Source organism: Schistocerca americana, chromosome 3 (genome assembly GCF_021461395.2).
Source record: "Schistocerca americana isolate TAMUIC-IGC-003095 chromosome 3, iqSchAmer2.1, whole genome shotgun sequence".
Taxonomy (NCBI): Eukaryota; Metazoa; Arthropoda; class Insecta; order Orthoptera; family Acrididae; genus Schistocerca; species Schistocerca americana.
Genome location: NC_060121.1, coordinates 147,875,685 through 147,893,830, shown reverse-complemented (window position 1 = coordinate 147,893,830; position 18,146 = coordinate 147,875,685). Strand labels below are relative to the sequence as shown.

The 18,146-nt window shown below is 40.5% G+C and overlaps 1 protein-coding gene across 1 annotated transcript in view; it reads left to right on the top strand.

The window, feature by feature from the left end:
- Nucleotides 1-18,146, top strand: part of LOC124605930 (mucin-17-like) — a 121,745-nt gene that overhangs the window by 27,175 nt on the left and 76,424 nt on the right. The gene's annotated exons all lie outside the window — the stretch shown is intronic.

The following is an 18,146-nucleotide window of genomic DNA, read 5'->3' as shown; positions in this document are numbered from 1 at the left end:
TAGATGTAGATGTAGACCACACATCACCAGTGCTTCTATGACAGCAATACAAAGTGTTTTTGATGATTGGGTAGTTGACTGGTATTCTTGTTCTCCAGATCTAAATCCATGTGACTTTTATTTTTTGGAAATGGTAAAGGACAGGGTCTGCACAACAAATCCCCGTATGCTCAGGGGGTTGGAAGGCAGAGTTTGGCTAGTCATTTCCCAGATTTCGACTACCGAAATTCGTCACGTGTTTGCTAACATGTACAGATGTCATACTGCTCATACCACAGAGGGACATCATTTTTGGCACCTACTGTAAATAAATCTAAACTTAAATTAATCAGTTGGCAGTGTTGTTTATGCTTTAACTCTGGGGAAACACGTGCACAACTGACTACCAGCAGATTAGTGTTCGAGAGTCAGGCATGGTGGTGAGTGGTGCACGCCGTGGTGGCGGCCTATGGCTATGCTGCGCAACCCGTGGACACCTTCCGGGCGTCTTTTGTGAGACACCGTGTATTCATTAATATAGCCTTTTGAGGTCAAGTTACTATTTGTGGTCTTCTTGCTGCAGGAGATTCTGATTTGATCAGTGCCTATCTAGACATTTTGAGAGATAAAAGATACATTTACCTCCAACAATCAAAAATTAATTTAATTTCTTCTTCAATTATTTTTGAAGCACATTGTAGTTTACAGTGGCAATCATCATTACAAAAGACCTTAGCAGAAAGTGATTTACGTTTTCTAGATATAGTATGCTTCACCTCAATTCCTTTTCACTTTCATCTACATCTACATCTACCTCTACATCCATACTCCGCAAGCCACCTGATGGCGTGTAGCAGAGGGTACTTTGAGTACCTCTGTCGGTTCTCCCTTCTATTTCAGTCTCGTATTGCTTGTGGAAAGAAAGATTGTCGTTATGCTTCTGTGTGGGCTCTAATCTCTCAGATTTTATCCTCATGGTCTCTTCGCGAGATATACGTAGGAGGGAGTAATATACTGCTTGACTCCTCGGTGAAGGTATGTTCTCAAAACTTCAACAAAAGCCAGTACCGAGCTACTGAGCGTCTCTCGTGCAGAGTCTTCCACTGGAGTTTAACTTTCATCTCCGTAACACTTTCGCGATTACTAAATGATCCTGTAACAAAGCGTCCTGCTCTCCGTTGGATCTTCTCTATCTCTTCTATCAACCGTATCTGGTACGAATCCCACATTGGTGAGTAATATTCAATCAGTGAGGGAACAAGTGCGCTGTAACCTACTTCCTTTGTTTTCAGATTGCATTTCCTTAGGATTCTTCCAATGAATCTCAGTCTGGCATCTGCTTTACCGACGATCAACTTTATATGATCATTCCATTTTAAATCACTCCTAATGCCTACTCCCAGATAATTTATGGAATTAACTGTTTCTAGTTGCTGACCAGCTGTATTGTAGTTGAATGATAAAGGATCCTTATTTCTATGTATCCACAGCACATTACACTTGTCTACATTGAGACTCAATTGCCATTCCCTACTGTCTTCTATCTTCTCTCTGTGATTTTCTGCCATGTGATTGCTGTTGCTCATATTCTTCATTAGACTCGCTTTTGGATGAATGATATTCTGAACCAGAATCTGAAATTTCTCGCTCTTCATTCTTGGTTTCTCTAAGCTTTTCTGAATTACTCATTTGACCAAAATCATAAGCTCATGCAAACACCAGTAACGATCAAATGGTTTAGACAACAGTGTAGCAATATAGAACTTAAAAATTAAAAGGAGGGTCAGCGTTGGCCGTAATATTGATGTTTTATTGATGGCAGAATCTATTTTTGATCACATAGTTATCATCTTCAGTGCTGATATGTACAAATTAAACTCAGACACTGGTATCAAGTTATCAATAACCAAAACTGAGAAGTGATCACAATGTTGTTATCGCTTCTTGTACATATCCTTACTGAAGGTGATAACTATGTGATCGAAAATCGATTCTGCCATCAATAAAACATCAATATTACGGCCAACGCTGACCTCCTTTTAATTTAACATATATGGTCGTTGTGCTCACAGCACTCCATGGAGCCGCCAATCAATATAGAACTTGGCTGAAAACAGTCTAGACCAGTGGTTCTCAAACTTTCTGATAACACAGACCCCCTTTTTATGTGGAAAGTGATCTGTGGACAAGCTATCTAAAATTTCACATGGTATTTAAAAAAAATGTACTAATTAGAGTTACCAATGACAAGAAAAAGATCGAGAAAAATGATTCAATAAGTAATTTATCCTTAAGATACTCTATCGTTGCCTGGTGAACAAAATTTCAATTCAAAATATTATAAATTACAGTACGGTAACAGTACAGTAATATAGTAATACAGTACAGCAGAGTACAATAAGTATGGTAATCAAAAATTTGTGTGTGTGTGGGGGGGGGGGGGGGGTTTCCATAATTCCAGTGAAATCTGGAATAGGTTTTGTCACCATCAGTTCTAGGTCCGATTCCACATTAAGAAAATTCACTTTAAGGTATTAATACTGCAGAGAACAGAAAAGGTCTGGTCACATAAATAACTAATAGGGAAAGGCCTCAAGTGTTGCAAAGCTTTTTAGACAATTCTTCACACTCACAGTGCACACACAACCAAAAACTACTAAGTTCATTTTCTTTGAAAATGTGCTTCCATGAAGTATCGCATGGTAGTTCTAATGGCTGTTCTTGTTCTGTGTCAGAGACAGTCATTCCTTGTATGTCATGGATTTCTGCATTAGAAGAAGGATTTTCAATCCAACAATAACCAGGTTGTGGAACAGGGAAATATTCCCGAAAAACTTGCAGCTAAAGTGTCCTACAGGTGTTTTGTGAACTTCAGCAGAAAGTTGTTCACCTGAAGAATCAGTGAAATACTTGAGTACTGCAAATAGTGTATGATTATTGCTTTGTACTTGTACTGCTCACAGCTACAGTTTCTTAATTGTAGCTTCAACTTTACTCTTGAACCTGGTAGTTATTAACATTTCTTCCTTGTAGGTCTATATGAAGTTCGTTGAGAAAGTAGAAAATATCCATTAAATAGGCCACTTTACACAACCAATCAAAATCCCACAATTTGTTGCTTGAAAAAGAATGTTGTTTGTCTAAAAGAAACAAGCACACTTCATCACGCAGCTGAAAAAAATGACATGAAGCTTTCCCTCTTGACAACCAGTGCATTTCAGTATGTTCATTGCCAAATTCTTCACATAAAACTGTGATTTAATGAAATTAAAAAGTTTTGTAACTTCATCCAAAACACATTTCAAATCCTCAGGCATTTTTCTTGCTACTAAAGCTTCTCTGTGTATGAAACAGTGAGTACACTTTAATTCTGGTGCTAAAGGTTTCACCCAAGCCATTAGGCATGTCTTCAAACCAGTAAAAGTATGTGGGCCATCCAGAGTGGTAGCTACACATTTATTCCATGTAATATCGTGAACTCATTAAGTGCACAAAACATATCTCCTATCATTGTTCGAAGAATCTCCGTACAGAGCAAAAGTGCTTCACAGATTGTCTCATTACACTCAAAGTGGGTGAAAACCAACAGATTTGCTTCTCTATCTATGTCTGTACATTCACCAAGTTGTAAGGAATAAAATAAAATTCATTAGACTCACTTTTGAATGAATGGTATTCTGAACCAGAATCTGAAATTTATCACTCTTCATTCTTGGTTTCTCTAAGCTTTTCTGCCTGGGGATTTGAAATTAATTGTTCTTTTACATTGAAAGACATATTATCAGTTCTTCTTTTAACTGTATTGTTGGAATGGGGAATTTAGTTTTATTTCCTTAGCAGCTGCATCACTTGCATTATTTTTACACATAACTTTCGCAGCTGTTGGCTGTCATCACTGCGTATGTATGTAAATCCATAACAAAGATAGTTATCACATTACCTGCATAGTTTTCTCTTCTTTTCTTCACATTCACTTGTAGTAGCTAGCAAACATGAAAGACTGCTTGCAGAAGCATTGTCTGACTTAAACATCACCAATAGTCTTTCATTTTACTACAGATTATTCCAACCATCAATCCATTACAAACCTAACAATTAATGGCACACTAGAAAATGTTGGCCACTTCAGGAAATGAGTGGCTGATGACTGATCAGTGTGTATACATCTGCTGTTTATCCCTCTCCACTCATGTGGGATGTGTTATACCGTGAACACGAGACATCTATGACTGTCTCTAATACCGGTTTTTTCCAGTAAAACTTTTTTCCTTGTCTGTTGTTCAATAGGATGTTGAAGGGGAAAAACATGACGTATGCCATTTGTTGAGGCCAGAGGTGTGTGCGGTGACATAATACTTAAATTCCACTTGAGTTAAGTTGACAAAGAAAATGAGCGCGATCAAGCTTATTATTTTATCTAGCTTCGAAAACATCAGGGGTTTGTAAAGTGGCAATACAAACTTGAAAAGGTGAGGGGCAGTTAAAACATGTTTTTCCTGTCTTATCACATGATCTTGCTACTGAAGAAAAAAGAACACTGTTGAATGTATTTTCTCTTTGCTGCTTAGCAATACAGGAAGTCCTAAGTTTTATTTTTTAATTGATCACTTGTGGAAAATAATGAAGCCTAAAATTTTTGCTCCAACAATAATAAGACCACAGTGCAGTATTATAGTTTCAGAGTTGTTCTTATTCTTGCTGGAACAGAAGCGGTGACAAAGCAATGTCGTTTATGTATGTTATTTTGATATTTGTAATCTTTACACAAATTGATTGAATCAAAGCAATTTTCATATTTCTATGTTGGGATCTATCTTCGAAGACAATTTTACATTAACCACACAGAATTTAAGTCAAGAGTTACTCGTAACGGCAGATCTATGAAATAATTTAAGAGGTGGTTGTGGGAGCATCCTGCCACTTGAAATCTGAGGCATTGTGCAGTTAAATGTACAACTGCTTTTGAAAAAGTGCTCTAATAAAGAAAGAATTTCTCTCAATTGAAATAGTTCTATGCAGTGGTCAACTGGCTTCAGGGCAGAAAGTAGGATAACATTTAAATTTACAAATGTTGGTATAATTTCTAATTTCTTTCTTTTTAGTAAGTGAAAAATACTTCTTGCATAACAGCTGTGAGTACTATGTTATTACAATGCATTTCAATTTTTAGATGTCATGTACCCCCTGGCTAGGTCCCACAGACCCCCAGAGGTCCGTGGGCCCTGCTTTGAGAGACACTGGTCTAGACAATATTATCGTACAAAATTTATATGAAAACAATTTAGACAATATCATGAGACAAAATTTCTCTGAATTCAAGTTAGACATTGTTATAATACAAAAATTACCCGAAACCAGTTTTGTCAATGTTAAAATAAAACAAACTTCTCTACAAAATAATAATAATAATAATAATAATAATAAAACAAGGAAATCTTCTCAGTGGTGGAACAGAAAATCTGATTTTGTTTAATGGCACTGGGGTGCAAATTAGACTTACTTCACTTCTTTACTTTGCCATAACATGTATCACTCAAAACATTTCACAGTAGAACTTGTGGTGCCATCTGTGATGCTGTTGTGCATACAAGCACATAAATCACTATGCCAGCTAAAAGAGAGCAGTTTCCATACATGCAAACACCAGATAGGAATATCAACAACGTAGATAAAGATGGACTGCTACCTACCGTAGACAAGACACATCAAGCTGCAGGCAGGCATGATTAAAAGGTTTTTGGCCACAACCTTTGTCAGTAAACACACACACACACACACACACACACACACACACACACACACACACACACATATATACAAAAGCAAGCAGACCTCATGCACACTTGACTACCAACTCCCAACATCTCGAGCTGGAATGCAACATAATGTGGGGATGAAAGCAGCAATCTGGAGGGGGTGGGGAAGGTAAAGGGGAAGGGTTAAGAATAGGGATAGCAGTGTACGGGTGGGGAGAGAGATGAATGCTGTCTGGTGGAGTGTGCAGGGACTAGACTCCAACAGGTGCAGTCAGGAGGTTGTGGGGCAAGGAGGTGAGGTGGGGAAAGAAGGAACAAAGAATGAGAGGAGCAGCGAAAGATGGATGGATGCATTGGAAGAGGGCTGCAAATAAATGGGGTGGGAGAAGAAAATGAGGAGGAGATGATAGGACATAAGGGGTGGAAACTGTTGGGTGGAGGGTGTGGGGACAGTATGTTACCATGGTTTGAGGCTGGGATAATTACGAGAGTGGAGATTGTGCTGTAAGAGAAACTCCCATCTGCACAGTACAGAAAAGCTGGTGATGGAGGGAAGGATCCAGATGGCTTGGGTAGTGAAGCAGCTACTGAAATCAAGGGTGTTATGTTCAGCTGCATATTGTGTTACAGGGTGGTCTTCTTTGCTCTTGGCCACAGTTTGGCAGTGGCCAGTCATCCTGGTGAACAGCTGGTCGATAGTCATACCAATATAAAAAGCTGTGCAATGGTTACAGCAGAGCTGGTAAATGACATGGCTGCTTCTACAGGTGGCTTGGCCCTTGATGGGGTAGGATAAACCTGTGACTGGACTGGAATAGGAGGGCTTGGTGGGTGGATTGGGCAGGTTTTGCACCTGGGCCTTCCACAAGGATATGATCCTTGTAGGAAGGGGTTGGGATTGGGAGCGGCATAGTGATAGACTAGGATGTTGCGGAGGTTGGGTGGGCAACAGAAGACCACTTTAGGAGGGGTGAGAAGTGTCTCGGATAGGATGTACCTCATTTCGGGGCACGATGGTAGGGAATCAAAGCCCTGACGAACGATGTGGTTCAGTTGTTCCAGTCAAGGGTGGTATTGGGTGATGAAGGGGACACTCCTTTGTGGCTGGTTTTTAAGGGTGGTGGAAGATTGTGGTTGTGAGGGGAAATTGCACTGGAGATCTGTTTGCTGACCATGTCTGGGGGATAATGCCTGTATCTGGAGGTCTTGCTGAGACGCTCAGCATACTGAGTAAGGATGTTTTTGTCACTGCAGATACGCCATTCCCTTGTAGCCAGGCTACATGGGAGGGATTTTTTGATGTGAAAGGGATGGCAGCTGTCAAAATGCAGGTACTGTTGGTGATTGGTGGGTTTAATGTGGACAGAGGTGCAGATGGAGCCATCAGTGAGGAGGACATTAATATCTAGGAAGGTGCCATGCTGGTTTGAGGAGGACCACTTGAAGCGGATGGGAGAGAACATGTTGATGTTGTGAAGGAACGAAGATAGGTCGTCTTGGCCGTGGGTCCAGATCAAGAAGATATCATCAATTAACCTGAGCCAGACTAGGAGTTTGGTGTTTTGGGAGGCTAGGAAGGTCGGCTCTAGATGGCCTGTAAAAGGGTGGCATAGTAGGGTGCCAAGTGGGTGCCCAAGGCTGTGCCGTGGATTTGTTTACGTACTTTCCCTTTAAACGAGAAGTAGTTGTGGGTTAGGATAGAGCTAGTAAGGTGTATGAGGAATGAGGTAGTGGGTTTGGAATCTGAAGAATGTTGGAAAAGGTAGTGTTCAATAGTGGTAAGACCATGTGCATGAGGGATGTTGGTGTGTAGGGAGGTGGCGTCAACAGTGATGAGCAGGGATCCAGGAAGTAATGGAGTGGGGATGATGGAGAGTCGGTGAAAGAAGTGGTTGGTGTCTTTGATGTGGGAGGCTAGATTATGGGCAATTGCTTGGAGATGTTGGCCAATGAGTGCTGAAATTCTTTCAGTGGGCACACAATAATCAGCCAGGATTGTTGGGTTTGTGAATTTTTGGGAGCATGTAGAAGGTAGATGTGCATGGTGTCATAGGGGTGAGGAGGGAAATGAATTCAGGGGAGATGTTCTAGGAAGAGCTTAAGGCCTTAAGCAGGGATTGAAGTGTCTCTTTTTTTTTTTTTTTAGGCCAGGATTTGTTTTAAGGTTGTGTGTGGCTGTTCTTTCTTCTACTGAAAGGTTGGTGTTCTGAGTAAGGGATCTGGGGAAGGATGGTGAGGAATTCCTGAAAGGTGACCATCAGTTAGTTAGGTGGGAGGGGAGGGAGGATCACGGTTGGATTGTGGTACAAAGTGGAAGAGGCAGGCTCAATGTTGGGATTAGGGTGGTTTTGGTTGGAGGGATTGGTGGCAAAGAAGTGCTGCCATTGCAGATATCTGGAGGAGGAGAGTAGGGCTTTGACAAGTCCAGAAAGGTTAAATTTTGGTGTAGGGCTAAAAGTGAGGCCTTTGGATAGGACTGAAACTTCTGTGGAGCTCAGGGTTCAGGTAGAAAGATTATGTGTTATGGGAACGTTTAGGCCCTAGATTTGGTGGAGGGTTGGTAGGGAGTTTTGGGGAATGTGGCAAAGGTAAGCTAGGCAGGGTTTAGCTGCTATGAGGGGTGGATGAGGAGGAACACTGTGGGTATGATAGGGGCTGGTTAGTAGTGCCCCAAGGTGGCAGTAGGATGTCAGCAGGTATGATAATTCAAGGAAGTGGTGTCTGGATTGCTCCTCCAGGTTCTGGAGAGCAAGGAATACAATTTTGGAGATGCGATGTTTGGAGTAGGGATTATGCAATAGTAGTGTCTTGTAGAGGGAGAAGAGATGGTTCTGGGATGCTTGTGCCGTGGAGATGAGTTTTTGCAGTACCAGGTTTGTGAGGGCCAAGGATTGGCGGAATCTGAAAAGGTGTAGGGCATTTTGAAAGGAGGGGTTAGATACAGAGAAAGGAATCTTTACAGTTAGGCCGTTTGGAGGGATTACATGGTTTAGGCAGAATTTGCGAAACGGGATGTGGGACTAGGCTGGAGGAGCATTCCAGACACCATCTCCATAAATTATCCAACCTGCTTAAGGCTTTAGGTCCTTCCTAGAACCACTACCCTGTATTCATTTGCCTCCTCATCCCTGTGACACCTATAACATTCTTATGCGTTGGTTTTAATCATCGTAGCCGGCAATCTGTTGCAGCAGAAATCCTAGATATCAGCTATGTTAAAAAAAAAAAAAACTATTAAGTTATTTTTTAAATAATTTATCCCGTATTATGTTTCTGCTGAACATTTATTGCAATCTCAAAGTAAATAAAGGCATCTAGACTAATCTGAAATAAGTTGTAATGTACTTACAATAATGAAATAAATTATGCACAACTAGCTACATGCTTTCTGTCCAACATCTCACAAAGTACTGACTCCATTTGCCAACATGGCTGTAACTATTAATACTTTCTTAACAATCCCGAACAATCCTCGGCATTGTTTAGAATAATTTTTTGATTAATTAACAATCAAAATTGACGTAGAAAAATTGAAAATACATATATAAATGTGGGTATATTTTAGGACAGCTAGTACACTACGATATTAGTACATGTCTGTTGTTTTATTCGAGAATAACTTCTCGAATAAGAAATTACAATAATACATTTACAGTTTTTTATTAATTACTAGAGATTCCCTTCATGGGAATTGTTCCCTTCATTTACAGAGCTTCTACACTTTGAAGTGAATGAGATTAAACAGTTATTTTTCAGTTATAATTTTTTGTAGCCAAGTTACATATTTTGTTTACATGTGCGATCCTGAATTAGACTGGAAAATGTTCGTTTTAAGTGGGTCTTAATGGGTTGTTACGTTTCACACCCTGCACATCCACCTTCTACATGCTCCCCAAAATCCACAAACCCAACAATTCCGTGCATCCCATTGTGGCTGGTTATTGTGTGCCCACTGAAAGAATTTCGGCACTCATTGGCCAACATCTCCAAGCAATTGTCCGTAATCTAGTCTCTCACATCAAAGACACCAACCACTTCTTTCACTGACTCTCCATCATCCCCACCCCTTTACTCGTCACTGTTGACGCCATCTCCCTACACACCAACATCCCTCATGCCCATGGTCTTACCACTATTGATCACTACCTTTTCTGCTCTTACCACTATTGAACACTACATTTTCCAACGTCCTTCAGACTCCAAACCCACTACCTCATTCCTCATATACCTTACTAGCAATATCCTAACCCACAACTACCTCTCATTTGAAGGGAAGGTATGTAAATCAATCTGCGGCACAGTCTTAGGCACCCACATGACACCCTTCTATGACAACCTTTTTACGGGTCATCTAGAGGCGACCTTCCTAACCTCCCAAAACACCAAACTCCTAGTGTGGTTCAGGTTAATTGATTGTATCTTCTTGATCTGGACCCACAGCCAAGACAACCTAGCTTTGTTTCTTCACAACATTATCACATTCTCTCCCATCTGCTTTACGTGGTCCTCCTTAAACTGGCTTGGCACCTTCCTAGATGTTAACCCCCTACTCTATGATGGCTCCATCCTCACCGCTGTCCACATTAAACCCACCAACAGTACCTGTATTTTGACAGCTGTCGTCCCTTTCACACCAAAAAATCCTTTCCATATAGCCTGCCTACGAGGGGACGGTGTATCTGCAGTGACAAAAACTCCCTTGCGCAATATGCTGAGGCTCTGGGCAAGACCTTCAGAGACAGATACTATCTCCTAGACCTAGTTGGCAAACAGATCTCCAGTGCAATTTCCCCTCACAACCCCAATCCTCCACCACACTTGAAATGAATGTCTTCATCACTCATTACCAGCCCCGATTGGAACAACTGAACCACATCATTCGCCAGGGCTTTGATTACCTGAGGTACATCCTATCTGAGATACTTCCCACCCCTCCTAAAGTGGTCTTCCATTGCCCACCCAACTTCCACAACAGCCTAGTCCATCACTATGCCATTCTCAATCCTAACTCCAGCCCACAAGGATTGTATCCTTGTGGAAGACCCGGGTGTAAATCGTGGCCAATTCTTCAACCAAGCACTCCCTATTTTTAGGGATTTAAAATGACAACTGACCAGTTGTCCACCACGATGAATGGCCACCGCCAAACTGTGGCCAAGAGCAAAGTAGACCACCCTGGGGAACAACATGCAGCTGAACATAACACACTTGACTTCAGTAGCTGCTTCACTATCTGAGCCATCTGAATACTTCCCTCCACCACCAGCTTTTCTGAACTACACAGATGGGAATTATCCTTACATCACTCCTTACATCACATTCTCCATTCTCATAATTATTCTGGCCTCAGCCTATGGTAACATACTGTCTCCACACCCTCCACCCAATAGTTTTCACCCCTAAGTCCTATCATCTACTCCCCATTCTCGTCTCGCACCTTATTTATTTGCAGCCCTCTGCCAATGAATCCAGCTATCTTTCTCCACTCCTCTCATTTTTGTTCCGTTTTTTTCCCCACCTCGCTGCCCACAACCCCTTGAGACTTGGAGTCTTAGTCCCTGCACACTCCACCAGACAGCATTCGTCTCTCTACCCACCCATACACTACTATCCCTCTCCATTTCCCCACCCCCTCCAGATTGTTGCTTGCATCCCACATGATGTTGCATTCCAGCACGAGATGGTGGAGATAGCAGTCGTGTGTGCGTGAGGTGTTCTTGCTTTGTGTGTGTGTGTGTGTGTGTGTGTGTGTGTGTGTGTGTGTGTGTGTGTGTGTGTACTGACGAACACTGTGGCTGAAAGTGTCTTTTAATCGTGCCTGTCTACAGCTTGAAGTGTCTTCTTTGCAGTAGTGATGTTGCATTCCAGCACGAGATGGTGGAGATAGCAGTCGTGTGTGCGTGAGGTGTTCTTGCTTTGTGTGTGTGTGTGTATGTGTGTGTGTGTGTGTGTGTGTGTACTGACGAACACTGTGGCTGAAAGTGTCTTTTAATCGTGCCTGTCTACAGCTTGAAGTGTCTTCTTTGCAGTAGTATCATTCTCTCTCTTCCTATATTGTTAACATAGTACTAAACTCATTTTTGTCAAAATCTGATGTACAGCATTATACCGTGAACCCTTCCGTGTACTGTACAGTTCTTGAACAGAAAGCCTTGCTCAGTATTTGGAAAAGCATGGGTCATACTTGTCTACTGAAAGGGTAGCACATGTGGCCCATAAAACTACTGTCCAATATCCTTGACATCTGTTTGTTGTAGAATCCTTAAACTTGTTAATTCAAATGTAGTGAGGTACCCCCAACGGAATGACAGCCTCTATGCCAACCAGCATCAATTCTGAGAACATTGATCACAGACAGCCCAACTTGCACGTTTCTCACAAGACATTCTGAAAGCCATGAATGTAGCCAGGGAGGTGGATGCAGTATTTATTGACTTCGGTGCCACTTCTACACTTACTACTGAAAGTGCAGTTGTGTGGGACATTGAGTGAAGTTTGCGACTGGATTGAAGATTTCTTGATAGGGAGGACACAGCAAGTTATTTTGGATGGGAAGTCCTGAGCAAGCATGGAAGTAATTTCAGTGTGATGAGTTCCTTGTTTATATGTTGTAGATTAATGACATTGCAGACAATATTTATTGTAATCTTAGACTTTTTACAATTGGGACTGTTATCTATAATGAATTATTGTCGGGGAAAAGTTGCCCAAATTTTTAGTCATTTCTTGATAAGATTTCAAAGTTGTAGAAATTTAGCAAATTTTTGTAAATGTTCAGAAAAGTAAAACTATGTGCATCACTAAATGAAAGTAAACGATTAATTAGACATTTCTTACAAATTCCTAGGTGTAACAATTTTCAGGGATTTAAAATGGAATGATTACGTAGATTCCATCGTAGGAAAAGCAGATGGCACACTTCAGTCCATTGATAGGTTGCTAGGAAAATGCAATCAGTCTACAGAACAAATTGCTTAAAAAACCCTTGTGCAACCCATCGTAGAATATTTCTGAAGTGTGTGGGACCCGCATGAAACAGGGCTAACAGTGGGATACTGTATGAAAATAGGACAGCACATATAGTCACAGGTTTCTTTGATCGGAGCAAGAGCCTTACAGAAATGCTGGAGAAACTGGACTGACAAATGCTTGAAGATAGACGCAAGCTCTCCCATCTATGTTTACTTCCAAAATTTCAAGATCCACCTTTAAGTGAGTATCAAGGGATCGTGAGGACAAGACTGACTATTACAGCATGCACAGAGTTGTTTTAGGCAATCGTTCTTCCCACCCTCCATACTTGTATGGAACAAGAAGCAGCCCTAATAACTGGTACAATGAGAGGTACCATCTTCCGTGCACTTCACAGTGGCTTGCTGAGTAAGAACGTGGCAAGAGGAAAGGTTCTACAGTTTTCGTCTTGTAACGAGTTCAATAGATGGTGTCATTAATGACCAAATACCAAATGATCTGTGGGTCTATTTGATCCGGTATCACATTGGACAGACACTAAGCAACTAGGTAAAGCAAAAACACGACATCAGTGAGAATGACTTAAGTGAATGCAGCACTTTGCAGAAAGCCTAGTTAACTAATTAGTTTCATGTTTCATGTTCATTTTGCACAATAAATTGTAATGATGTGGAACAAGTCATTTTACATTATCTTTCAAATTAATTTGTAAATATGACTACATGATGAACATATATAAGTTTTTTAATTTTATTTATTTATTAATAAACAGATGTGAGTGAGTAATTCCTTCCCACAGCTTTTTACACATTACAATAATAGAAATTCTTCTACAGAACAGAACGAATTTTCAAGGATAAACATTTTCAGTTTGCTTTCAAATTTTCCTTTGCTGTCTATTCAATATTTTATATCACTAGGTAAGTGATCAAAAATTTTTGTTGCAGCATTGTTCAGCCCTTTTTGCACTAAAAGCCACTTAAATGTGGAGTAATGAACGGCATTTTTCCTCCTTGTATTGTGACTATTTGCACTGTTGTTCCTTTTGAACTGTAGTGGATTATTTGCAACAAAGTTCATGAGGGAATAAATATACTCTGAAGCAGTAGTCAAAATGCCCTACTCATTTAACTCTACAAAATGATTGTGGGTGAGCACTACATATTATTCTTACAGCATGTTTTTTAGGAATGAAGACTTTCTTTCTCAACCCCTTAGCGCTGGAATTAATTTTTTCGTGATTTTTTGAAAAAAAATGCGTTATTAATTCTGTAAAAGGCATAAATTGCACAACAGAGTTGTTTCGATGAAAGCCATTACCACCATTAGCGAGATGTTTGATGTTGCCATATGGCAACGCTAGGGGCTTTCACTACCTAAATTTATATGGATTACAACTTCAACTAAAATAAGTAGGTTCTTGAAATTTCTTATTACATATATAAGTTTTGTTCAGATTTATTATTCAGTCTTCATCATACTATTGATACTTTATAACACAGTACAATTAATAATCAAAAATCAAACCTTGAACTCAGCATTATTTTACATGAAATGGAATAAAACAGTCAATACACAATCCCACATTACACTTTGAACACATTGTTCTCACAATAGATTTACGGTCCTTGTGTGCACACCTTTTCTTCTTCTTTCCTTCTTTGTGCTGGACGAGGTGGTCAGTCTTATCAAACCTAATTGAATCTTTGAATCTGATATATGGCTGTCGGAACATGCCCTTGATGCAGATGGTCTCCCGGCTCCTTTTGGTAAAGCTTGGTGTCTTTGCAAGTACACTGTTGCTACTTCTGTCGTGAAATCAAGCCGAGAAATAGTTTGTTTTCTTGCTTTATTGTACAAAATCCAACTGTTTTGTATGGCAACATCTAACAACCATGTAAAGAGACACCAGTACCATTTCTTGCTTCTTATTGCAATGCGATAGCATGCTAGATTCTGATCCATCTGATCAGTACCTCCCATATATGTATTATATTTGGCTACAAGTTTTGGTCTGGGAATCATTATATTTCGCTTTTTTAGTTGCGAGAATCTCTTGACTTGGCCAACTTCTTGTGTACCACATGAAGAAGAGATCATTGTGACAACTGAGTTGTCCAGTGACCGCGCGTACAATAATCCATCATTCTTCTCTATTGCTGTCTCAAAATATTCCCGATCTTTCTTGGCATTATAAAGAATCTCCAGCACCTCAGCAAACGATAAACGTCTTCTAAAACAAAAAAGAGTAAATTCGTCCTTTTACTGAGTACAAGCACCTAGCGTTGCCATATGGCATCACCAACGTTCAAATGGCCTAAATGAACGTAATTTATTTCACAGCAAGCAGTAACCTCCAAAGAATATATATGTGAGTTTTTAAAGCACAACCATACTACAAAACCAAATTATATATTGTAAGTTACTGTGTAAAACATACTTACTCAAACTTATACTCCACATTTCTTTGTCATTCAGCAAACAACGACTTCCAACACTGCTTACGCCGCAGAATTTAAATGTATTGTTAAAACTGTTGCATTGTAGTGATCTTTACAGTCTTGCGGAACGAAATCCAGTGCTGTCAACACTCTCGCTTCGTTGATGTTGTGGAATCAACAATTTTAAAAAAGTGTTACAAACATTGTCATATGGCAACGCATGGCGCTAGTGGGTTAAAGATGAGTTACCCTAGAACATTATTCCATATGACATTATTGAATGGAAAGGTGCGAAATATGTCAACTTATTGATTTGCCTCTCCCCAAAATCTGCAATGATGCAAAGTGCAAATGTGCTTGAGCTAAGTTTTTAGGAGTCCCAAAATGTGTTATTCCAGTTTAAATTCTGATCAATATGGGCACACAAGAATTTTGAAGTTTCCACCCTATTTAATTTTTTCCTCCATGTGTTACAGTTATCATTGGTGTAGTACACCTAGATGTGCAGAACTGAATGTGTTGTGTCTTTTTAAAACTGAGGTTGAGACCATTTCCAGAAAAGCACTGAGTGGTACTTCTAAGAACATTGTTTAGCATTTCTTCTGTTTCTGTATGTATGCTTGGATTGGTTACACTAATGTTTGCAGTGACCCTTGCATTGAACCTTGGGGAATTCCATATGTGATTTCTCCCCAGTCAGAATTATGTCCCTGGACAATATTTTTTGAATTGCTAAGTAAAACTTTCTGCATTCTTTTGGTTAGATATGAGATTATCCACTGGTTGGCTGTACCACCAATCCCATAAAACTTCAATTTATCTAGTAGAATACTATGATTCACTCAGTCAAATGCCACAGATGGTCACAGGAAATACCAACCAGCTGTATTTTATTATTTAATGCCTGTGATATTAGGTGAGTGTGAATGTAAATGGCATTCTCAATAGGGCAACTCTTCTGAAACACAAACTGTGACTAGTGAGGATATGTTGTTACTGAGGTGAGATACTATTCGAGAATACATCACCTGCTCATAGATTTTGGAATATGATGTCAGTAGTAAAACAGGTCGGTAGTTATTGACATCTCTCTTATTACCTTTCTTAAAGAGGGGCTTAACAACGGCGTATTTCAGTCCCTCTGGAAAAATGCCCCGAGCTAGTGATGCATTTCATATTCCAAACAATGGAAAATTCAGGTTGGAATGTAAAAATATTACAAAAAGGATATTTTACTACCCACCATATAGTGGAGATGCTGAGTTGCACAACAAAAAGACTGTCAGAAAGTGAGCTTTCAGCCAACAAGGCCTTTGTCTAAAATAAACAACATACACACACACTCACACAAATGCAGCTCACATACACATGACTACAGTCTTTGGCAGCTGAAGCCAGACTGCGAGCAGCAGTGCATAATGGGAGAAGCAACTGGGTGGTGGGAGTAAAGAGGAGGCTGGAGTAGGGAGGGAGAGGGATGGCAGGGTAGGGGTGGGGGATGGTAAAGTGCAGCTTTGTCGGAGCAAGCTGGGGTAGGGCAGCCAGATGCTGTTGGGAGGTTAGTTGGAGGGTGCGGGAGAGAAGGGAGGTAGCGGAAAAGGAGAGAAGTAAAAAGCCTGGGTGTGTTGGTGGAATAGAGGGCTGTGTAGTGACAGAATGTAAACAGGGAAGAGGCTATGTGGTTAAGGACAATGACTAACAAAGGTTGAGGCCAGCGGGGTTATGGGAAAGTCTGATATATTGCAGGGAGGGTTCCTGCCTGCGCAATTCAGAACAGCTGGTGTTGGTGGGAAGGATCCAGATGGCACAGGCTGTGAAGCAGTCATTGAAATGAAGAACATCATGTTGTGAGGTGTGCTCAGTCACAGGGTGGTCCAGCTGTTTCTTGACCACAGTTTGTCGGTGGCCATTCGTGCGTACAGACACCTTGTTGGTAGTTATGCCCCAATAGAATGCACCACAGTGGTTGCTGCTTAACTAGTAGATCCCATGACTGGTCTCACAGGTAGCCCTGTCTTTGGTGGGATAGGTGATGTTTGTGACCAGGCTGGAGCAGGTGTTAGTGGGAGGTTGTATGGGTCAGGTCTTGCATCTAGCTCTATTACAGGGATATGAGCCTTAGTAGACCTAGATGCAAGACTTGTCCTGCACAAGTGTTACATGAAAGTATGATAATAGACTGCTCTGACACTTATTCCACATGGAACTCCACCTGTCTTGATTATTCCTTGGTGACTGTAAGCAAAATTCATCATTTGTTGAGCTTTGATTGAGCACATCAAAATTTTTTTGGGTGTTGAGACTCTGATGCTCTCCATTCTTTGGACTGTGATTTCAACTCTGGTTCAAAGTCTCTAATCCATATTTCATCAGTAGCAACAATTTGACACAAGACTCCTTGACCTCCATGGTTGAATCATTATTTGAGCAAGGTAGAAATGTCCAGGCATTTCTGCATCTCTTCAGCAGTCAAGAATGTGAGAACCATCTGGCAGAAATTTTTCTCTTCTTCAAATCGTTTGTCAGATTACAGAATGCTGATGTTGGGGGAATTCCTGTAGCTTCAGAGAGTTCCTCACTAGTAGTGCTGCAGTATTCTTCAAGAGCACCTGCCACAACTTTCACACTTAGTTCATCTGTTGACGTTTTTGGTCTTCTGGGTCTTGGATTATCATCTATGCTCATACAACCACCGAGAAAATGATTAAACCAATTTGAAACTGTATTACGGTCTACCGAAAACTCACCACAAACTTCACTTAATGCACTGTGGATTTCTGTCGGGTTATTGCTGCGTAAAATTCAATCTTAATGTACAACTTATGGTATTCAACAGATACAGTATCCGAGGCCCCTAAAGGATCCATTTTACCTCTCACCAATTTTATTTTAGAGTACACTGCAAAAAGACGAAAATGTGCTTCTTCCTTAAGCTCCTAACTACATCTGATGTAATTTTCATTGTTGTTGCTTCAAACAATCCACAGTAATACCAATC